Source organism: Dasypus novemcinctus, chromosome 2, assembly GCF_030445035.2.
Source record: "Dasypus novemcinctus isolate mDasNov1 chromosome 2, mDasNov1.1.hap2, whole genome shotgun sequence".
Lineage (NCBI taxonomy): Eukaryota > Metazoa > Chordata > Mammalia > Cingulata > Dasypodidae > Dasypus > Dasypus novemcinctus.
In genome coordinates, this window is record NC_080674.1 from 47,125,857 (window position 1) to 47,150,804 (window position 24,948).

General features: G+C 41.3%; 1 protein-coding gene across 2 annotated transcripts in view; it reads left to right on the forward strand.

Moving 5' to 3' along the window:
• NIM1K (NIM1 serine/threonine protein kinase) overlaps window positions 1-24,948 on the forward strand; it is a 97,926-nt gene that overhangs the window by 48,459 nt on the left and 24,519 nt on the right. The gene's annotated exons all lie outside the window — the stretch shown is intronic.

Consider the following 24,948-nt stretch of genomic DNA (forward strand, 5'->3'; position numbering starts at 1 on the left):
CCACTTGCATTCTTGTCAGTGGCACTGGGCATCTGTGTCTCTTTTTGTTGTGTCATCTTGCTTCATCAACTCTCTGTGCCTGCAGTGACTCTCCTGGATAGGCTGCACTTTTTTCGCACATGGGGCTCCCCTACATGGGGCACAACCACACGTGGCATGACACTCCTTGTGCGCATTAGCACTGTGTGTGGGCCAGCTCACCACACAGGTCAGAAGGCCTTGGGTTTGAACCCTGGACCTCCCATGTGGTAGGCGGACACTCTATCCATTGAGCCAAATCCGTTTCCCATAAAAACGTTTTTGAAGTAACTATGTAACACACTGCAGTGGTTAAGGAGCCAGAGGCTGACACCTGCCTGCCTGGGCTTTAATCCCAGCTCTGCCACTTACTAGCTGGGTGGGAGTCACCGGCTCTCCCTCTGATGACTAAAGCTCCCTTTTCTGGGAAACCAAGATATGAGTACCTACCTCCTTGAAGTCTTACAAGGAGTGAATGGTTAATACACACAAAGCACCTAGAATAAAGCCTCTCACATTGTATGTGCTATGTATGTACTAGCTATTATTATTAATATAATAATTATTAAACAAAGACCAGAATAGTTAGTTAATTGATATTATCCAGTAAATTTCAATAAAATTTTAGGCTTCCTCTTTTCTATGCTAACTTAGATATCTTCTTAGTAGCAGTCATTTTTATTTACTTATTATACAACTTGAGCCTTTAAGGACCAACAACTCTTCTTATGTATGTTTGCTTTCTTTTGTCAAATGATTACTGGGGCAAGGAGCTGTATTCTACCTTTTAAAAACTAGCTTCTCCCAGATGTTATTAGAACAGAGAGAAAAATATGGAAGATGGAAAACCTTTGAACCCCTGGATGGATAATTCAAAGGGCAGGAAAGCAATTGCTTTTCTATCAAATTAGACTGATATGAATAAATTAATTCCTAAGATTTCAAAGCTTGAGCAGATCAATGGACTCAGAAACCACAGGCTGCAAAGTGATGTTTCCTGCGTAAATGTATGAGCCATTCAAAACACTAATTAAAGGCTGCCCTTGGTTAATTTCATCATGTAAAATAGCAGCATGATGAGGGAAAGGAAGAAACAACACCTATAAGCAGAGTGGTCATATTATATGATATCCAAATAGGGACACATTGGGGAGTAAAAAAGGAGCTAATATTATTTACTTTGGGAAACATTTGGTTGTCTTAGGAAAACCAGGATATGTGGTCATCCTGGACATATGCCACACTCTGAAGACATCTCAAGTGTGCAGGATCAATTTAACATTTTCATCTAACTGAAATTCTTCCCTTTTTGACCCCATTCTTTATCTATGATAAAACTCCTTCTGGGTCCTCATAAGAGCTAGATAGACCTCCTGTCACTCTACCTTGGTTTGCTAGTTACAGCATTTTCATTCTTGTTTCTTACTAAAAGTTCAGTAGCATTAAGGAGGTATGTGCAGTGTATTCCATTTGGCGATATTTAAACTGTATTTAAGCTAATTTACATATGTGAATGTTCTACGGTTACTTATTTTGTCTAATTTTGTACAGGTCCTAGTGACCTACACTCTCTCCCTTTTGGTGCTGTAGGGTATGGCCAGATATGTAATGGTTAGTATCTGTCATTGTAATGTCATTCAGGTGATCCCCAAGTCCCAAAAATGCCTCCCTATTACATCTGTTTTTCCCTCTCCCTAATCCAGAACATCCGTGGGTCACTGCCTCCATAACAATGGTATTTCTTCCATGGCTAAAATCACAATAAGTCTGTAGTAGAATACTAGAAAATTTATTTTAGTCCATAGTTCATTTCCCAGTCCTGAGGACTCTGGGGCGGTGAAGTCGACTCCACCATTAATTGAGGGGAACTTCAATCCCATGTATCCTATGGATGTGTCTCTCTTGCTTGCAGTTGTAGGCACTCTCAGTTCCTTAGTATATTCTTTGTCCATCATCTCCTCCCCATTAGTTGTCCTGTGTGAGTCCTTTGAACTAGAGAGTAGGTATTGCAACTCTGTTGAGATTCAGGGCTCAATTGGCACATAGACAGCCCAAAGTTTTAAGTCTCTTGGATGTACACCTACCAACTCTAGTACTAATTGTAGATTCAAACAGAAGGACAAAAGGGTCATGCTAAGAAAACCACTGCTGAGTCTAACTATCACACTGGGGTGCAAAAATACCAGATTAGAGCCCTCTGGCAAGGGCCAAATTCCTGAGTCAGCATACAGTGTCTGGATGTTCCATACCCCTGAGGAGCTTCATTATTTGGGGTGGTATCTACTTAGCTGTCAATGAGATCCTTTTGAGATATGCTTAAGTGCTACCTCTGGGTTGGCCTCCCAACTCACTTTGAAGTCTCTTAGCCATACAAACTCATTTTTCTTTAGCTTTTTCCCCTTTTGGTCAAGCTCTTTTTTTTTTTTTCCCAGATGTATTTATTGCTTGTTGGTACATGGTAGCAATCCCTTAGTGCCAGGGAAGCTCATCCCCAGGAGTCATGTCCCACGCTGGGGGGAAATTATTGCCCCCAAGCAAGTTATTGCTGAGTTTGGCTTAGAGAGAGGCCACATTTGAGCAAAAAAACAGCCTCCCAGTAAGTAATTCTTGGGTATCCTACGTCACTAGGCTAAATTTCAATTTCAAGAGCAGAGGCTCATAAGCAGAGTCATCAATATCAAGAGTCCTTCAATGGATCATCCTCCTTTATAAGTCACTGTCCCTGTACTTAGGGCCTTCTTGTTTTTCCATTAGAGAATGTGGCAGAGTTCCCCCAGATGGGAATTTGATATTCTTTTTGTTACTGTGTATAGCAGTTTGATATAGTTATGAATTCTAAAAATAGATAATTGGATTATGTTTGTAAACTGGTCTGTACTGGGGCATGATTAAATTATGATTAGCACTCTAATTAGGCCACATCAGTAGGGCATTGTGACCTCACCCCTGGGACTCACAGATAAAAGGCATGGCAAAGGACAGAGTTGGAGCTTTTTGATCTGAAGTTTTGATGTTGGAGTTTTGTTGCTGGAGTCTTGAGGTGGAGCCTGGAAAGTGAATACACAGGAGAAGAATACAGAGGAATTGAGACAGCTCCTTAGATACAGCATCAGTAGCATTTTATGTGTGGATGGTACATTTGTTACAATTGGTGCACAAATATTGAAACATAGCTACTATCTGTTGTCAATGGTTCACATTATTGAATGCTCTTTTAAAACTTGGTTTAACTAAACCCCTTTAAGCTCTTTAAACTGTATTTATAATTTAATTTAATTTTAAAATACTTTGATTGACAAAAAACCTTCCAAAATCCTTAATAATTCCTATAAATAAAACAATCGAAACATATAAAAAAGGTAAACCCTAACTTCTGAAATATATTCTAGTATTTATAAATAATAAATGTTTAACTTAAAATTATAACTCTAAACCAATTACTCAATTCTTCACTTCAAATTAGAATCATAAAATTACCTCATTTTTTTTTAATTAAAGAATTTTATTTTATTTTTTATTTTTTTTATATTTATTTATTATTATTATTATTTTTTAATTACATTAAAAAAATATATATGAGGTCCCATTCAACCCCACCGCCCCCGCCCCCCACTCCCCCCACAGCAACACTCTCTCCCATCATCGTGATACATCCATTGCACCTGGTAAGTTCATCTCTGAACATCACTGCACCCCATAGTCAATGGTCCACATCATAGCCCAGACTCTCTCACGTTCCATCCAGTGGGCCCTGGGGGGATCTACAGTGTCCCGTAATTGTCCGTGAAGCACTATCCAGGACAACTCCACGTCCCGAAAATGCCTCCACATCTCATCTCTTCCTCCCGTTCCCCACACCCAGCAGCCCCCATGGCTACCGTTCCCACACCCATTCCACATTTTCTCTGTGGACATTGGATTGGTTGTGTCCATTGCACACCTATGTCAAGTGAGGGCTTAGATTCCACATGGGTACTGGATGCACTCTTCCCGCTTCTAGTTGTAGACACTCTAGGCTCCATGTTGTGGTGGTTGACCTTCTTCAACTCCATGTTAGCTGAGTGGAGTAAGTCCAATAAGTCAAAGTGTAGGAGCTGAAGTCTGTTGAGGCTCTGGGCCTGGGTGTCATATTATCAGTCCAGAGATTCAAATCCCCTACATATATCTTAAACCCAGCACCAACTACAATTCCAATAAAGTAGCATGCAAGTCTTGTGAAAAGAGATCCCCTCTGAGTCCATTTCCATCACGCAGAAACACCAGCTCCAAAGAAGGGCCATCTGTCATGGCAGTGAACCCCTTCTGCCATGACCATAGAACCCGTGGGTCTCTTTATCCCTCAAAAGAACCAATACCTGGGGTTGTATCTACCTTATCTGTCTCTTAGACTCTGTTCAGTTGTACATAGGGGTATTCCTTCTGACAACCTCCAGACTCTTTTTTAGAGACTCACAGCCTTATAATCTCATTTCTCTTTTCCATTTCCCCCTTACATTAGGTCAAACCGCTTCCCGAAGTCATGTTATTATATGTAGATAGGTATATTCTGCTGTTCCGCATTGAATCTTTAATTCAAGGTCATTTTCTAGTTGCTTCTTCAGCTGGTATGTGGTAGTGATCCCTTGGTGCCAGGGAGGCTCATCCCTGGGTGTCGTGTCCCACGCTGGGGGGAATGCATCACATCTACACGCTGAGTTTGGCTGTGAGAGTGGCCACATTTGAGTAACATGAAGGCTGTCAGGAGGAAACCCCCAGGCACAATGCTACTCTAGGCCTTGTTCTTATTGCAGGTGCATAGGCTCAAAAGTGTAGCCATTAGTATCAAGAGCCCACTGTTGGGCCCTCCTTCCTTCCTGGTTCTTGCCGTTGCACCTGGAGGATTGCCGCTGCTCTCCCAGGGCCCACAACAGTGACCCCCCGGCCAGGAGCCCAGTACCCCCCCAGCTGTTGTTTTTAATTGTTTCCACTATGAGTATATATAGATATTACCATATACCCTGGGCATATGCCCTGTATAACTCCCTGTCAACCATATATATCCTGTCAATAACATCCCATATCAGTATTCCTCCGCTGCCATTGTTGAACCACTCTGTGATCCAAAACTTCCCGTAAAGTGAATCCCAACATAATGTCAGCTTCAGAAGAGTCTTAGATCACCAAAATTCATATATACAATATACAGTATTTCCCCAGATCCACCATAAAACCTTTTCCCTTCCACAGCAATAATCTTTTAACTTATTCATATCATATTTCCTGAAACTGATGTACGGATTCCGAAACTATAGTTTTCAAACAAGGTAACATTTGTGCTTACTATGTGGTCCATACTTTAGGTTGTACAGTTTTCTAAATTTTTTAGTTATCCTATGTTTTGTCTTATGGTTTTCATTATTAGTCTGTCATCCCCTATATGTTTTTGGTGTAATATTAGCTGTTTTATATTCATCCTCGTGTACTCTCACATAACTCCTCTTTTGCCCCCTTATTTACCTTTGTTCCATCCATTGCACGTCCATTTTCCCCTCCCCTTAGGGCCCACAACGCCTGCCAATCTAATGCCCTGGGAGCCGTCCTTTCTCACGAGAGATACAGTTCTCTCTATTCGACGGCATTAGTCTTCCCCAGGATATGGGTCCACCCCACCCAATGGTAGAACCCACCTTGGCAAAATGAGCCTTCAGCTATTCCCTCCGGAGTCCTCCCGCATCAGACCATACCCCCTGAGCGTCCTAACCAGGTAACCCTCCTACTTATACTTTGATACGTTTTACTCAACATTTAGTTCTCAATGAACTTCAGGCACTCTCCCATGTTTGTATGTTGCCCCTCCCTCCCACCTATTTCTTGGACCATATTTCCCCTCTTCCCATCCCCAGCCCCCCTCAAACCCAGAAAACCCCACCCGAAGATAACCCCTTGCCCCCATTTTGTCCCTTCTTTGTGCTCATACTTACCCCCAGCTCATCACAGATTCCACCCCTACAGACATTAACTCACATCCTTCCTCCACCCCCCGATTTCCAGTAAGCCACTTTTCCAGACTCTAGCTCTCTGAGGCAGTTAACTTATTTCATATCATTGAGGTCATATAGTATTTGTCCTTCAATGCCTGGGTTGCTTCACTCAACATAAGATTCTCAAGGTTCATCCATGTTATCACGTGCGATTGTAGTGTATTGGTTCTTACAGCTGAGTAGTATTCCATTGTGTGTATATACCACATTTTATTGATCCACTCATCTGTTGATGGACTTTTGGATTGATTCCAACTTTTGGCGATGGTGAACAATGCTGCTATGAACATTGGTGTACATATATCGGTTTGTGTCCTTGTTTTCAGATCTGATGGGTATATACCCAGCAGTGGTATTGCTGGGTCATATGGCAAATCTATGGATAATTTTTTGAGAAACTGCCAAACTGTCCTCCAGAATGGTTGGATCCTTCTGCATTCCCACCAGCAATGGATGAGTGTTCCCCTTTCTTCACATCCTCTCCAGCATTTGTATTCTACTGTTTTTTTCATGGCTGCCAATCTTATGGGAGTAAGATGGTATCTCATTGTAGTTTTGATTTGCATTTCCCTGATAGCTAGGGATTTGGAGCATTTTTTCATGTGCTTTTTAGCCATTTGTATTTCTTCTTTGGAGAAGTGTCTGTTTAAATCTTTTTCCCATTTTTTAAATGGGTTGTTTATCTTTTTGTTTTCGAGATCTATGAGTTCTTTATATATGCAAGTTATAAGTCTCTTATCAGATATATGGTTGCCAAATATTTTCTCCCATTGTGTGGGTTCCCTTTTTACTTTCTTGACAAACTCCTTTGAGGTGCAGAAGGCTTTAATTTTGAGGTAGTCCCATTTATCTATTTGTTCTTTTGCTGCTCGTGCTTTTGGTGTGATATTCATGAAGCCATTTCCTATTACAAGGTCCTGTAGATGTTTCCCTACACTGCTTTCCAAGGTCTTTATGGTCTTGGCTCTTATATTTAGGTCTTTGATCCATCTTGAGTTGATCTTTGTATAAGGTGTGAGATGGTAATCCTCTTTCATTCTTCTACATATAGCTATCCAGTTCTCCAGGCACCATTTGTTGAATAGGCCATTCTCTCCCAGTTGAGAGGGTTTGGTGGCTTTATCGAATATTATATGGCTATATACATGAGGTTCTATATCTGAACTTTCAATTCGATTCCATTGGTCTGTGTGTCTCTCCTTATGCCAGTACCATGCTGTTTTCACTACTGTAGCTTTGTAGTATGTTTTGAAGTCAGGAAGTGTGATTCCTCCTATTTCGTTTTTCTTTTTCAATATGTCTTTGGCTATTCGGGGCCTCTTTTTATTCCAAATAAATTTCATAGTTAGTTTTTCTAGTTCCTTAAAGAAGGCTGTGTTGATTTTTATTGGGATTGCATTGAATGTGTAGATCAGTTTTGGTAGGATAGACATCTTAATAATATTCAGTCTTCCTATCCATGAACAGGGAATATTCTTCCATTTATTTAGGTCTTCTTTGATTTCCTTGAACAATCTTGTATAGTTCTCGATGTATAAGTTTTTTACATCTTTAGTTAAATTTATTCCTAAGTATTTGATTTTTTTATTTACTATTGTGAATGGTATTTGTTTCTTGATTTCCTCCTGATCTTGCTCATTATTGGTGTATAGAAATGCTACTGATTTTTGCACATTGATCTTATAACCTGCGACTTTGCTAAACTCATTTATGAGTTCTAGGAGCTTTGTTGTAGATCTCTCAGGGTTTTCTATATATCGGATCATGTCATCTGCAAATAATGAAATTTTGACTTCTTCCCTTCCAATTTGAATGCCTTTTATATCTGGTTCTTGTCTCAGTGTTCGAGCCAGTACTTCCAAGACAATGTTAAATAGGAGCGGAGACAATGGGCATCCTTGTCTTGTTCCTGATTTTAGAGGGAAGGATTTCAGGATTTCGTCATTGTAAACAATGTTGGCTTTAGGTTTTTCATATATACTCTTTATCATGTTCAAAAAGTTTCCTTGTATTCCGATCTTTTGGAGTGTTTTTATTAGGAAGGGGTGCTGTATTTTGTCAAATGCCTTTTCTGCATCTATAGATATAATCATGTGGTTTTTTCTCTCTATCTGTTTATATGGTGTATTACATTGATTGATTTTCTTATGTTGAACCATCCTTGCATACCTGGAATAAATCCCACTTGGTCATGGTGTATAATTCGTTTAATGTGTTGTTGAATACGATTAGCAAGTATTTTGTTAAGTATTTTTGTGTCTAGGTTCATTAGAGAAATTGGTCTGTAATTTTCCTTTCCTGTGGTGTCTTTGTTTGGCTTTGGTACTAGGGTAATGTTGGCATCATAGAAGGAATTAGGCAGTGTTCCTTCTGTTTCGATTTTTTGGAATAGTTTCAACAGAATTGGTGTTAGTTCTTTCCGGAATGTTTTGTAGAATTCACCTGTGAAGCCGTCTGGCCCTGGGCTCTTCTTAGTTGGGAGATTTTTAATGACTGATTCTCTCTCTTTGCTTGTGATTGGTTTGTTAAGATCATCAATTTCTTCTTTTGTCAGTATGGGCTGCTTATGTATTTCTAGGAATTTGTCCATTTCCTCTAAATTGTCATTTTTGTTGGAATATAGTTTTTCAAAGTATCCTCTTATGATAGTCTTTATTTCTGTGGGGTCAGTGGTGATTTCACCTTTCTCATTTCTTATTTTGTGTATTTGCATCTTTTCTCTTTTTTTCTTTGTTAGTCTCGCTAAAGGTTTGTCAATTTTGTTGATCTTCTCAAAAAACCAGCTCTTGGTCTTGTTTATTTTTTCAAGTGCTTTCTTATTTTCTATTTCATTTAGTTCTGCTCTTATCTTTGTTATTTCCTTCCTTCTTCTTCCTGTTGGGTTACTTTGTTGTTGTTTTTCTAATTCCTTCAAATGTGCAGTTAATTCTTCAATTTCTGCTCTTTCTTCTTTTTTGATATATGAATTTATGGCTATAAATTTCCCTCTCAGTACCGCTTTTGCTGCATCCCATAAATTTTGGTATGTTGTGTTATCATTATCATTTGTTTCAAGGTAGTCATTGATTTCTTTTGAGATTTCCTCTTTGACCCACTGTTTTTCTAAGAGTGTGCTGTTTAATTTCCAAATTGTCGTGTGAAGTCTGGGTCTCTGTCCCTTGCAAATTTCCAGCTTGACTCCACTGTGGTCAGAGATATTGTTTTGTATGATTTCGATCTTTCTGAATTCATTAAGCCTTTCTTTGTGGCCTAGCATATGGTCAATCTTGGAGAATGTTCCATGTGCGCTTGAGAAAAATGTATATCCTGCTGTGTTTGGGTGTAATGATCTATATATGTCTATTAGATCCAGCTCTTCTAATATACTGTTCAAATGTTTTGTTTCTTTAGTGATTCTCTTTTGAGATGTTCTGTCCAGAGTTGATAGTGGTGTATTAAAATCCCCCACTATAATTGTAGATGCATCTATTCTTTCACTTAGTTTTTCCAGCGTTTGCCTCACATATTTAGAGGCGCCCTTGTTAGGAGCATAAATATTTATGATTGTTCGATCTTCTTGACAAATTGTCCCTTTCACTAAAATATAGTATCCTTCTTTGTCTCTCACAATTGTTTCGCATTTAAAGTCTATTTTGTCTGATATTAATATAGCTACTCCTGCCTTTTTTTGGTTGTTGTTTGCTTGTATGATTGTTTTCCAGGCATTCACTTTCAACCTCCATGAGTCTCTGGGTCTAAGATGTGTCTCTTGTAGGCAGCATATAGATGGGTCGTATTTCCTTATCCAGTGTCCCAGTCTGAATCTTTTGATAGGTGAGTTTAATCCATTGACATTCAGTGTTATTACGTTTAGAGAGTTATTTATGGTAGCCATATTTTGGTTGGATTTGTGTTTGTTATATTTTGTTTGTATTATTTTATTTTCCCCTTCTATTTTTGTCTTTCTTGTTGCTTTTACACTCTCCTCCATCTCTGACTGTCCTGTTTTTTCCTTTCTTCCTGCAGAATTCCCTTAAGAATTTCTTGAAGGGGAGGTTTCTTGTTGATATACTCTTTCAGTTTCTGTTTATCTGTGAATATTTTGAACTCTCCATCATTTTTGAATGCTAGTTTAGCTGGATAGAGTATTCTTGGTTGGAAATTTTTTTCCTTTAGTACCTTGACTATATCATACCACTGCCTTCTTGCCTCCATCGTTTCAGATGAGAAATCAGCACTTAATCTTATGGAGTTTCCCTTGTATGTGATGGTTTTCTTTTCTCTTGCTGCTTTTAGAATTTTTTCTTTGTCTTGAGCATTGGATAATTTGACAAGTATATGTCTTGGGGTGGGCCTGTTGGGGTTTATGACCAGTGGAGTGCGCTGTGCTTCTTGGATATGTACATCTGTCTCTTTCAGTAGATTTGGGAAGTTTTCATTCATTATTTCCTGCAACACTCCTTCTGACCCCTTTCCCTTCTCTTCTCCTTCTGGAATGCCTATAATACGTATGTTTGAGCGTTTTGCGTTATCATTCAGGTCCCTAAGTCCTATCTGGATTTTTTCTATCTTTTTATTGACCACTTCTACTATCTGTTTGATTTCCAATGCACTGTCTTCCACATCACTAATTCTCTGCTCTGCCTCTTCTAGTCTGCTGATATTTGCTGCAAGTGTATTTTTGATTTCTTGAATTGTGGTGTTCATTTCCATCATATCTGTTATTTTTTTGCGCATGTCTGCAATTTCCCCTCCGAGTGTTGTCTTCACGCTGTTAACCTCTTTCATTACTTCATCAAATTTGTCGGTGATAAATGTTCTGAGATCTTTCATTGCTTGTGCGAAGTCCTGCCCCCCTTCCTGATTTTCAGTTTGTTGATTGGATTCAGCCATGTTTTCCTGATTACTGGTTTGGTTTATAGATTTTTGTTGCTGTCTTGTCAACATTTTTTCTTGACGGGTTTAATCAGTTCCTTAGCTTCTTTGTCTAGTCTTGGAGATTAATTAGCTGTTGTTTTTGCGTAAGTGTTATATCTTCTCTTTGTCACTTTGTTCTTCTTATTCCAATTTCTTATTGCTAGTTAAGCTCACTTTAAAGGAAAGTATTAGTGCTGGGGAAAGTCAATTGTGTAAGGAAGGAAAAAGTGTGAAGTAGTATTGGTGATATATGTTTACAAAGCAACAATATGAGTTCTGGGAGGATGGAGGTTAGATCATGTAAATTGTGTAGAGTTATAGTAGTAGGAAAGTACCTATAATGAGGTAGACGACTGAATATGGGAGGAATGTGGTACGTACTAAGAGGCTATTGTTTTCGTGAGAGAGGGAAAGAGAAAAGAAAGGTAATAGTTTCAGGGACGAATACCAGATGGAAAACTAAACAAAGGTATTAGAGATTAAGAGTTAGACACTTTGTGGATCAAAGAAAGGGAGATGGAGTATAGGAGAGATAGCAGATGGTGGAGGATATCAAGTTGTAGGGGAAAGGGGATAGTGTAGATTGGCTAAATCTATTCACAGAGAAATGAGGCAGTGGAGGGTGAGGAAACCCAGCAAATGTGAGGTATTTCCTGTAGGACCTATTGTATTGTTAAGGTAAAATAGTATAAGAAGAATATTGGGGACAAGAAAGAGAGGATTGAAAAAAAAAAAAAAGAACAACAAGAACAACAACAACAAAAAAAAATAAAAAATAAAAAAAAACCAAAGAACAGAAACCCCGCTGCCAGGCTCGGCTGGGCTCAGCTGGGCTCCGGTCCCCCGCCCGCCGCCCGCCGCGGCTCGGCTGGGCTCGGCTGGGCTCGGCCGGGCCCGGCTTTCCCGCCCGCCGCCCGGCGCGGCGCAGCGCGGCTCGGCTCTCCCGCTCGCGGCGCGGCGCGGCTCTCCCGCTCGCCACCGGCGTGGCGCGGCTGGGCTCGGCCGAGCTCAGCCGGGCTCCGCCCCCCCGCCCGCCGCGGCTCAGCCGGGCTCGGCCGGAATCGGCTACCCTGGCCGCCGCCCGCCGGGGCTCCGCGCGGTGCTAGCTGCCTCGGCTCCGCCTACCCAAGGAGGGAATCCTCCACACATAGCTGGGATCTCCGTGTATATTTCACAGATGGATCCTCTCTGTTACCTTCCCTCCAAATCGATGTCCAGACACCTCCGGACCAGGAAAAATCCCGAAACAGCCAGTCCCAAAGAGTCTCCGACGCCTCCCAACCAATTCCCCCCAGGAGCTAGTAACCGGGAAGTTCACTCAGCCGCCATCTTGCCTCCCCCTCCTGAAAAGTCCCAATTTGTATCTTATAGACCAGTCCTTTCCGTTACCTTCCCACCAAATCGATGTCCAGACACTTCCTGCCCTGAAAAAATCCTGAAAAAGCCTGGTCCCGGAGAACCTCCAGCGGTGCCCAGCTGCCTCTTCCCAGGAGAGACGGCAAGGCAAGCTCACTCAGCCACCATCTTGCCGGAAGTCCCTCATTATTTTATTGCCAAATTTTTTCCACATTAAAAGTATATAAAATGCCCATTTTGCACAGACTTATCAAAACAATTAATACTTTTAAACATTTCTGTTTTTAACTCTATATCTCCCCAAGGTTAAAAGATATTTAACCACTAAGAAAATTATTATATCATCCCAGACCCCACAGATGTGGGCAGCCCTCACCCAGTCTGCTGTATTTGTGGATTAAACTCGACCAGTCTAATTTTTTGTTTCATTCTATACTGAAGTGTTTCCGTAATCTTCCTGGTAGACCATAAATTCTTGCAGATATTTACTCGACATTAAACTGGCTATTTTATAACTGTGTCTAACTGTGAGGTCAGAGTGATAAGAAAAATGCCAGTGACAGAAAGATATACCCCATGAGAATGAATACAAGGCCTGGCAAAACTATACCTGTGGCCCGTCTCCACTAGCTGGAGCTGAGAGCAAGCAGCTCGTCCAGCTGGGAATGGGCCTTGAAGTGGGCCCTCTTCACCGATATTGACACCAGCACAGCCCTGGTAGCCATGAGAGTCTGTGACCCTGATGCCCAGGGAAACTGAGGTGCCGTAGGACACAGTAGGGACAGACTGCCAGATATGGTGAGTATATGAATACATGGGTGGAGGGCGAGACTTGGGCCCAGCAGCTGGGAAAAGTAGCCTGTGAGAGAAAGTGGGGCAAGATGTGGGGAGCAGTGCTGAGTATGAGTAGCACGGCTGTTCATCACACTGATTTTCCATTTGCTTCAGAGTTTCCCCACTGTCTGCAATGAGTTCCCCAGAGGTATGCCATGCCAGAGGCAGATTACAGTTCTCAAGGTTTGGCCAGCATTGCATCTTGTTGCCACACAAAGAAAAAAAACCAGCTTTCCCTCAAGCAAACTGATGGGCGCTGGGCCTGCCAACCTGTGAAGAAGTTGTCTGAGAGCCTTGCCTGGAAGTTTTGTAATTTAAATTCAGACAAAGGGAACAAAGGGGAGATGGTTTTCTTTGATATTATTTTCAGAGTGGGTTGCAAGTCAAGGACACAAAGTACCAAATGAGCTCTGTTTTCTTTAATCTTATTTAAAGCATTGCCATGCAGCAACAGCAAGCTAATAATTAAGGACCATTGCGCCTCCTCCAGGGCTTTGATATACAATGATGTAACTCCATATTTTTTATTTGTTGGATTTCTAAAGTCTTATTAATGCTCATAACTATTGGTTGGAATCAAAACAACAAAGAGCAAAAAACTAAAACAAAACCAAAAACTGTGCATCTGAGAAAATGGCGGGGGGAGGGGGCGGGGGCGGGGAGTGCATCTCATCTGCAATTAGTTATGTGATAATTTCCATTATTTGTTTTTTTTCAACATGAGATAGCTTGATGATTTGGGACAACACTAGAAAGTAATCAAAATATATACTATTTTTAGTCATCTCATAACCTGTAATCAGAATTTCTATTTCCAGACAGCTAAGAAACATCTTTAGGAAAAAAAAAACACTCTGCAAAATAAAAATGAACATTCATGCATCCACAGACACAAACAAATAGGATTTATCGTCTACTTTTTTATTCTGCTAGAATATATGAGAATATAGGGTTTCTCTTCATTCATTATGATTTTTATAATTTTGAGATTGTACTGGCAATTCAAGTATAATAGAAATTAGGTGTTTTACTTTATTGGGACTCTAAAAATGTAACTGGGAAATTTTAATAATTAGATCTTGATCTTTTAGAATTGATTACCTGGTCTTATTTTTTATTCTCTATTATTTATCACTGTGTCTTTTTGTTCTACTTCTAGATTTAAAAATAACTCTTTACTTGAACTCTTTAATTTAATTTCCAAGAGAGCTATTTCTTGTTCTCTGAGTTGTTCTCCCCCCCCCCCCCACCCCCGACTTTATTCTGGTTTTCTGGATGCATGCAACATCTTATCTTTTATCTTCTGCTTCCTGCATTACTTTCTGTTTCTTTCAAGTTCCTTTTGGTTGTTACTGTTTTGGCTAGGTTGGTTTTTTTCTTCAGTTTGGAGCTTTTTCTCAGGTACCTGGTGCTTCTTGGTTATCCATCCACTTTGAAGAGGAGAGCCCTAAAATTTGATCGGGAGCTCTCTGCATGTGCTAGAAGCTGTCACCTGGATGAGTGCACCATAGGTGATCACGCAGCTTTTTTTGTTTTTGTTGGAGAACCTCCAAATATAAGTTTCAGGAGGTCTTTTCTCTTGGACTATTTATCCAAAAGAAGAATCCTCTGCCTGAAGAGTTATATGTTTGTTTCCCTCCATTCTGGAAGTTCAAAATGTAGGGCGAAGGGAACCAGAGATTCCATAATTCAGAGTTTTACCTATGCCCACTCCTGTGCCAAGTGCCCCTGAAATGGGCTGGGGTGGGGGACAGCAAAAGTAACCATGTGGCTTTGTGGAGGGAAAAGTCTGGAGCTCTTTCTGTACCAATTTTATATTAGTCAGGGTTCTCTAGAGAAACAGAATCAATAAGGAATATCTGTCCATCGTAAGAGATTTATCAGAGTCTCTCATACAGCCATGGGGATGCACAAGTCCAGGTTCTACTGGCAGGCTGCAACCAGGGGCTCCGATGAAAGCCCAGTGAAGGTTCCTGACAAGTTCTGGGAGGCGTTGGCTGTCCAAAGATGAGCTGGGAAATTCTCTCTTAATGCTGGAATCACTTCCCCTTTTAAGGCACTGAACTGATTGGGTTATGTGTCACTCATTGCTGATGGCAATCTCCCTGATTGATGTAATTATAACCAGCTATCTATGATTTACCACTGCAGTAAAGTCAATGATGACTAAAGTCCATAAATGCCCTTGTATTACAGTTAGCCCAGTGCTTGCTTGAATGAACAACTGGGCACAATTACCTGGCCGAGTTGACACAATAGCCTAACCATCACAGTTCACCCCTTGTCAACTCGGCAACCATATACATTAGCTTAAACCATATTTAGTCTTTAAGTAAAAACAATAACAGACATACATATATATATATTTCCGCCTAACAATGTTCAACTTTCCTGCATATAACCGGAAATGCATTAGTTCCATACAGCATAGGGTGCAAGTTCTTGGGTAATATTCACTTTCAAACTTGACATCCTCAAATATTATGACATGAAATGGATACAACTTGTTATATGATAAGGGGAAAGCTTAGGGAAGAAGACAAAGAAATTTGTTTTGTGTACATATACAATTATCATGATAATGAAACAAGGAAGAAAGATTCATGACCATTAACAGTTCTCATTTCTGTAACTGGTCACGTGGTTGAAGTTCATATTTATCACTACCTTCTTCTACTACCCATTCCCTGGTTCCATTATCCTCAGGAAGCACTTCAGCTGGCTATAGTTCTTTGCTTAGTGGGGTGACCCAAACTTTCATTCCTGAAGGTTCTGGGCCACTGTTAGTCCTACTTGGATTGGGTTGTTGCAATTTTCCATTGACTTTAATCATAGGACATGGCAGTACTAGGAGATGCCCTAGAGGATCTCCTGTATCCCAGGCAAACTCTTCTTTACCCCCCATTATGCAGATGCAGTCTTTTTCCCCTTGGTAGTCAGGATCAATCACCCCAGCCAGTACAGTAATTCCCTTCTTTGACTGTTGATTCAGAGGTAAAATGAGCCCAAAGGGGCCAGGTGGCAGTTTTAACTTCCAGTTCAATGGAATCATTGTTGTGTTCCCTGGTGAGAGCACTCCTCCTTTTGGGACTAAAACCTGTAGATCAGCAGAGTTTGAGGTTGCAGGGACAGGAAGCAAAAATTTTCCTAGTGGGTCACTAGGGGTAATAGTGAGTGATGCCACTCCCATTTCCACCCCTTGATTCCTGGACCCATGGATCCTGGTTATGGGAGAAACAGCACCATAGAGGGGACGCTGATTTAAAGTATACATGGCCTCCTGGAGAACACTGCCCTAGCCCTGCAAGGTATTGCCACTTAGTTGGCACTGTAATTGAGTCTTCAAAAGGCCATTCCACCATTCTATTAATCCAGCTGCTTCAGGCTGATGGGGAACATGGTAAGACCAGTGAATTCCATGGGCAAGTGCCCATTCCTACACATCATTTGCTGTGAAATGGGTTCCTTGATCAGAAGCAATGCTGTGTGGAATGCCATGGCAGTAGATAAGACATTCGATAAGTCCACGGATGGTAGTTTTAGAAGAAGCATTGCATGTAGGAAATGCAAACCCATATCCAGAGTATATGTCTGTTCCACTTAAAACAAATCACTGCCCCTTCCGTGGTAGAAGTGGTCCAATGTAGTCAACCTGCCACCAAATAGCAGGCTGGTCACCTCAAGGAATTGTGCCATATCAGGGGCTGAGGGTGGGTCTCTGCTGCTGGCAGATTGGGCACTCAGCAGTGGCTGTAGCCAAGTCAGCGTTGGTGAGGGGAAGTCCATGTTGCTGAGCCCATGCATAAACTCCATCCCTACCTCCATGGCCACTTTGTTCATGAGCCCACTGGTCAATGACAGGAGTGGCTGGGGAAAGAGGCTGAGCATTAGCCATAGAGTGGGTTATCTTATCCACTTGATTATTAAAATCTTCCTCTGCTGAAGTTACCCTCTGGTGAACATTCATGTGGGACACAAAAATTTTCATGTTTTTTACCCACTCAAAAAGGTTATCCACATACCTCTTCTCTAGATCTCTTTGTCACCAATTTTCCAATCATGTTCCTTCCAATTCCCTGAACATCCAGCCAAACCAATGGCAACAGCCCATGAATCAGTGTACAAATATACCTCTGGCCATTTCTTCTTTCAAGCAAAATAAACAACCAGGTACACTTTTTGAAGTTCTGCCCTCTTGGAGGATTTGCCCTCACTACTGTCCTTCAGGGATGTCCCAGAAATGGGCTGCAGTGTTGCCGCTGTCCACTTTCGGGTGGTACCTGCTTATCATACAGAACCATCTGTAAACCAGGCCCGAGTTTTCTCTTCCTCAGTCAACTGATTGTAAGGGACTCTCCAAGAGGCTAAAGTTGTGGGCTGGGAAAGAGAAGGTAACATGGCAGGGGTGGTGACAATGGGCATTTGGGCTACTTCGTCATGTAACTTACTCGTGCCTTGAGGACCTGTTTGAGACCTATCTCGTAAATACCACTTCCACTTTATTATAGAGTGGTGCTGTGCATGCCCAAATTTATGGTTTGGTGGGTCAGACAGTACCCAGCTCATGACAGGCAACTCAGGTCTCATGGTAACTTGATGACCCATGGTTAAGCGTTCAGTCTCCACTAAGGCCCAGTAGCAGGCTATAAGCTGTTTCTTAAAAGAGGAGTAGTTATCTGCAGAGGATTGCAGGGCTTTGCTCCAAAATCTTAAGGGTCTGCATTGTGATTCTCCTATAGGGACCTGCCAAAGGCTCCAGACAGCAACTCTATTTGCCTCTGAAACTTCCAGCTCCATTGGATCTGCTGGATCATATGGCCAAAGTGGTAGTGCAGCTTGCATAGGAGCGCAGACCTGACACAGAGCCTCTTCTTGTTCTGGTCCTCAATCAAAACTAGCAGCTTTTCTGGTAACCCAGTAAATGGGCCGGAATAGCACACCCAAATGAGGAATGTATTTTCTCCAAAATCCGAGGAGACCAACTAAGTGTTGTGCCTCTTTTTTGGTCATAGGAGGAGCCAGATGCAACACCTTATCATTCACTTTATAGGGGATATCTCAACATGCCCCATACCGGGACACCTAGAAATTTTACTGAGGTGGAAGGCCTTGTATTTCAGTTGGATTTATCACCCATCCTCTCTCACACAAATACCTTACTAATAAGTCTAGAGTCTTTGCTACTTCTTGCTCACTAGGTCCTCTCAACATGATATCATCAATATATTGGACCAGTGTGATATCTTGTGGGAGGGAGAGATGATCAAGATCCCTACAGACAATATTTGTGGGAGAATTGATATACCCCTGAGGCAGGACAGTGAATGTATACTGCTGGCCTTGCCAACTGAAAACAAACAGTTTGTGGTGGTCCTTACTAATAGCAATTGAGAAAAATGCATTTGCCAAATCAATGGCTGCATACCACATATCAGGGGACATGCTCAAGCAATGATACTACACCTGGGACAGCAGCTGCAATTGGAGTCACCACCTGGTTAAGTTTATGATAATCTGTTGTCATCCTCCAAGATCCATCTGTTTTCTGTACAGGTCAAATAGGAAAGTTGAATGGGAATGTGGTGGGAATCACCACCCCTGCATCCTTCAAATCCTTGATGGTGGCACTAATTTCTGCAGTCCTTCCAGGAATCCAGTATTGCTTTTGGTTTACTATTTTGCTAGGTAGGGGCAGTTCCAGTGGCTTCTACTTGGCCTTTCCAACCATATTAGCCCTCATCCCACAAGTCAGGGATCCAATGTGGGGATTCTGCCAGTTACTGAGTATGTCTATTCCAATCATGTATTCTGGAACTGGGGAAATAACCACAGAATGGGTCCGGGGACCCACTGGACCAACTGTGAGATGGACCTGAGCTAAAACTCCATTAATTGCCTGACCTCCATAAACCCCTACTCTGACTGGTGGACCATAGTGATGTTTTGGGCCTCCTGGAATTAATGTCCTTTCTGAGCCAGTGTCTAATAATACCTGAAATGTCTGATCATTTCCTTTTCCCTAGTGCATAATTACTCTGGTAAAAGGCTGTAGATCTCTTTGGGGAAAGGTGGGAGGAAGATTAACAATATAAATTTTGGACAGTTTGACAGGATCTTTCCCCAAGGAGACCTGGCCTCCTCCTCATTCAAGGGACTCTGGGTCTATAAACTGTCTTTAGTCTGGGAATTGATTAAGGGGCCATGATTCTTTGTGTCTGTCATTTGAGTTAGGATTTTGTTCACTCGACCTAGAATTCTTCTGTTTATACAGATCCCGAAGAAATTTAGTAGACTGTCCATCTGTTTCACTGCTAGGTGCCCGGTGATGTATTAGCCAATGCCATAACTCTACACAACTCAGACTATTTTGAGTGCTTTTTTGAGTCTGCCTTTCATGGCAGTAGACACGCCCACCTTGACTTTGGCAAGTAACTGTAGATACTTGACTTAGACTAGACTGGCATCCAATCATCCCCATAATGTTTAAGAATTCTAATTCCATCACACCCCTCCCTACAGTAATATCTGTACTACAGAGAAGAGCAACCACAGCGCTCTTCAGGGAAGATGGAGTTAGTCTTACAAATTTATTCCTCATAGTCCTGGCTAAAGGTGTGTCCTCTGGACATTCCTGGGGTGGGTGGGCAGCTTTCAAATGGTAAATCCATTCTAGCATTCCAATCTCCCTAACCTTTGAATTTCCTCTTCTACTGTGTACCAGGGCAAATTGGGCATCTCAACCTCAGACATGCTAGACCATTTCCTGACTCATGTTTCAATCAGCCACCCAAACAAACTGTTAGAGCCCTTTCTAACCCCTCGAGCTACAGCGTTGAATCCAGAATTCCTGCTTAGTGGGCCCTTATCAATAAATTCAGCCTGATCTGACCTTATATTCCTTCCACCATTATCCCATACCCTTGGAATCCATTCCTACACATATCCCCCAATTTCTGTCTATATAAGTTGGAAACTCATGTAGTTTTTTCTGAGTATACCTTACTTCTCCATGGGTCACACTTTGTATTTCACCTTTAGGGGCTTGTTGTGATTTTAGTCTAGTAATAGGTCTTGAAGACAAGAGAGGTGGTGGGGGTGGGTAAGGAAAAGGATTAGAAATGCCTTGCAAGCTACTGACCTCAGGGCATTCCCTTGCATTTTCTTCTGTTGAGATAGGATTAGTATCTTCTGGCAGGGGTTGGAAGGCAGTTTCCTCAAGGCAAACTGGAGGCTTGGCAGTGCATGCTAGAGTTTGGCTGGTATGTGCCTCAGGGCTGGGAGGAGGTCCAGACTCCCTGGGGCAGTCTGGAGGCTGGGCAGGGCAGGCTTCAGTTTGGCTGGTACCCACCTCAGGGCTGGAAGTTGCTTCAGATTCCCTGGGGCAGGCTGAAAGCTGTATGTCCAGGTGTGGTCTGCACAGGGCAGGCCATGGCAGGCTTATCTGGCAAAGTCTCAGCAGATTTCAGGGTTCCAGTGTCTCCATCAATATCATCATCATCCCATATGTCTCCATCCCAATTCTCCGGATTCAACTCTTTTCCAATGCCTTCACTTTAACTGCAGAAACCTTGCGGGGTTGAGATTTTAGTTTCCTTTGTAATTTTGCTACTTGTACAATGAGAGTTTGAGTTTGGTTCTCAGGTATTTTGAGCCTGTGGCTACAGGAGACGAGATTTTCTTTCAGAGCACACATAGAAACTTTCTCATCATCCATTCAGTGTTTCAGTTTCAAATTTGAAGGCTTAACACATCTCTTTCTTTTGTAACAATATCCAGAGTATCTAGGAGGAACCATCCGAAATCATTATACCGTTTGACTCCACAAAACTCTGTTAAGGTATTGAATACACTTTCACCCAGATCCTTGCTTCTTATGAGTGTGGAAGTAGGGGAATCCAGTGATGCTATTTTGCGTATCTTGATTTCCACCTAGCACCATGGAATGTTAGCAGCCTCTTCGTTGTTGGAAAGGGAGTCGTCAGTACCTTTGAGCCCAATTCGGGTAGAGAGACAATTGAAAAACTCACAGAACCACCTCAAACATCCCATATTTAAGACTCTGTTCCTCAAGAACCACTTCCAGTACCAAACTGTATTAGTCAGGGTTCTCTAGGGACACAGAATCAACATGGGATATCTGTCAATAGTAAGAGATTTATCAGAGTCTCTCACACAGCCATGGGTTGCACATGTCCAGGTTCTGTAGGCAGGCTGCAACCAGGAGCTCCGATGAAAGTCCAATGAAGATTATTGATGAGTTCTGAGAGATGCTGGCTGTTGAAAGATGAGCTGGGAAATTCTCAATGCTGGAATCACTTCCCTTTTTAAGGCATCAAACTGATTGGGTTAAGCGTCAGTCATTGCTGATGGCAATCTCCCTGATTGATGTGATTATAACCAGCTCTCTATGATTTACCACTGCAGTAAAGTTAATGGTGTCTAAAGTCCATAAATGCCCTTGTATTACAGTTAGCCCAGTGCTTGCTTGAATGAACAACTGGGCACAATTACCTGGCCGAGTTGACACAATAGCCTAACTATCACAACTTTCAAACACCTCCATGTTTTTGGTCTTGCCTCACCCCTCCAATCGTTGAGGTACTTGGTTTCTCATAGTTTAAAGTTTTTGTAGTGTTCAGAAAGGTGAATTTCATTGGCATGCCCTCATGTAGGCATGCCATCTTTGCTATGCTGTCCACCACTCCTCAGTTTGCTTTCCCTCTCCTCAAAACGTGTTTTTTTTTGTTTTGTTTTGTTTTTTCATAATGTTCTTTCAAAACGTGTTAACACTTCTCATCTGCTGTTCTTTCCTCTCTTACTCTTTGCCCTTGTGGGTTTATACCTTTTTCTTCCTATTCTCTCATTTTGTGGGATTTTAGAAGGAAGTGGAGATGAAAAGAGTAATTGTATTTAACCAGAAGTCCCTAATTTTATTTTGAGTTTAGAAGCAACCCATTAGATACTAGAGAATCAAGAATGGTAATTTCCCTGTATAACCAAAGGTAAAGCAAATTTATTGCATGCCAACTATGTAGGTGGCAACACACTACACATTTTAAAGTGTTTTCTTTTATAAAGGTAATATGTATTCACATGGAAAAATGTGAATCATATAAAAGAGTAAATAGTGAAAAGTACACCTATCTCTTGCTCCAAACCCCAGATAAATTTTAGAAGTGAAATTGCTAAATCAAAGAATATGTGCACTTGTAATTTGATAGCGATAGCCAAATTGTCCTCCAAGCAACTGTGCCAGTTTACACGTTCAATAACAATGAATGACGGTGCCTGTTTCTCAAACCCCTCTCACCAAGGCATTATCAAATGCTTTGTAGTTTCTAAATTTAATATTTGAAAAATCTAATTTCAGTGTCCTTTTTAAGTGCATTCCCTTGGTTGTGCACAAGGTTGAGCATCTTTTTATATATTATAAAGCCATTTATATTTCCTTTTTTGTAAAATGTCTCCTCATGGTCTTTACAATTTTTCTTTGGGGTTATTGGTATTTTTCTTAACAATTTGTCAAAATTTTTTACTTATTTAGAAAACTAGCCCTTTGTCTATTTATGTGTTGTAAAGTTTTCCCTACCAATCTATCATTTGATTTTGGGGGTTTATTTTATGATACTTCTTGCAAACAGAAAGTTATAATTTTTATGCAGTTGAATTTAATGTTTTCCTTTATGTCCTTCTTTACTCTGAGGTCATAAAAAAGTTTTCAATGTTTTTTCTAGTATGTTATGATTTCATCTATTTTACATTTCATTAAGTAATCTGTTTGGAGTTTATTTTGGCATGGAGTGAGGTAGGGGTTCAACTTTTTTCCAGTTGGCCTGTTAGCTGCCTAACAAGTACGTTGCAAGTTATCCTCAACATAAACCCACAGCAATATTTGCAAGACTGTAAAACTTCTTTATCTGATCTAATCATATTAACTGTCTCCCTGGCCATTGAGGTTCAGGGTTATTGTGCAAGAAATTTAATTTGTGGGTGCAGGGAATATAATCCACGATAGATCCTGGCCGCACTTGGCAAATTTTGTCTGATTCCTCCCTCTACGTTGAATTTCTGGGAGTATCATATAGTTCAGTCAGAGTAGTGAGTCTAAAACCTGATTGTCAATCCCAGGAACTGAATGGATTTTAAGTGATAGAGTCCAAATCAGGAGAGTTGGGCAACCAGGAGAGCTGAGAACAAGTCATGGTTTGGTAGTGTCTCAGAGAGCAGGTATGGAGTGATGCCACGGCCTGAGTTCTTGGGCTGATCTAATGCTTTGGAAGGGACAAGGATCAGAGAGCAGTTCTGTAGCAGGTCTCATTGGGTGATGGAATTTGGACTAAGCTTTCATCTGCACAAAAGGCTGGGGCCAAGAACCCTAACAGCCGGTAGAGATTAGACATGGCCTTAGAAATGTGGAATGAAATAAGTTTTCTGAGATAACTTAGGTAAATGTTGGGATACTGTCAGTTTGAAAATTTTTTTACCTCTACTAAATCACACTTAAATGTAACCATCAATAAATTGGTAAGGTAGTTCATGCCTTCTTCAATAAACATTTATCAGATGGCCAAAAGAGCCAGGCACAGAGCTGAGCTCGGGAAGGTAGAAGAATAAAGTGCAAGTTCCCACACATAAGGTGTTCATGTAGTTGGGGTACCAGTAGGTCATTGACAAGGACACGTGGTGAGAGACTCTGAGAGGGCATGACTGGGGTCCTGTGAAGGGCTCAGAAAGGACACAGAGCCAAGAAGTTCCTCAAAGAGCCTGTTAGAAATAAAATGAGGTGATCAAGCACTGTATTCTGTCTAAAACCCCTATTCTCTTTTTGCTTAGGTTAAACTAACACTTCTTTCAGAATTATAATTAACACTAGCCTACCTCTAGTGTCTCATAAAATGAGTCATTTATTTCTGCCAGGAATCTAGGGAGCTCTAGTGCCATTTAACCTTCACAGAGATTCTTAACTTGAGGTCCAGGGATGGATTTTGAGGGTCTGTGGAATCTATAAATTGTATGTTTTTCTCCTGGGGATAGGATCATAGGTTTCTTTAGAATCACAAAGGAATCTGTAATCCCCAAAGATTAAAAACCTGTGACTTAGATTTTCTCTCAATCTAATTAAGGATCTTTTATCTCAAGAATGTCTTTAAAACATTCCAATCAAATTCTAACCTAAAGAAGTGTTTAGTTACTAATATCTGTTCTCTTTTAAGCCTCTATCCTTTATCCAGCTTCCAGATTTCTCTCACTTGTCCAGAAATAGGAATGGTGCTGGAAGCCTCCTGCTTCCTTTCCTTATTTATGTGTATTTGGTAACCGTATAATTAACCATCATAACAACACAGGCAACTCTTCACTTAATTGCAATAATGTGAGGCCATCAAGTAGAATTGGAAATTTGCATTTTCAAATAATCTCTCATGTTTTCTTTTTTTTTTTTTAAAGATTTATTTCTCTCCCCTTCCCCCCCACCCCCACCCAGGTTATCTGTTCTCTTTGTCTATTTGCTGTGTCTTCTTCTTTATCCACTTCTGTTGTTGTCAGCGGCACAGGAATCTGTGTTTCCTTTTGTTGTGTCATCTTGTTGATGTCAGCTCTCCTTGTGGGTGGCACCATTCTTAGGCAGGCTGCACTTTCGTGTTGGGCAGCTCTCCTTACGGGGTGCACTCCTTGCATGTGGGGCTCCCCTACGCAGGGGACACTCCTGCATGGCACAGCACTCCTTGCGCGCATCAGCACTGCACATGGGCCAGCTCCACACGGGTCAAGGAGGCCCAGGATTTGAACTGCGGACTTCCCACGTGGTAGACGGATGCCCTAACCA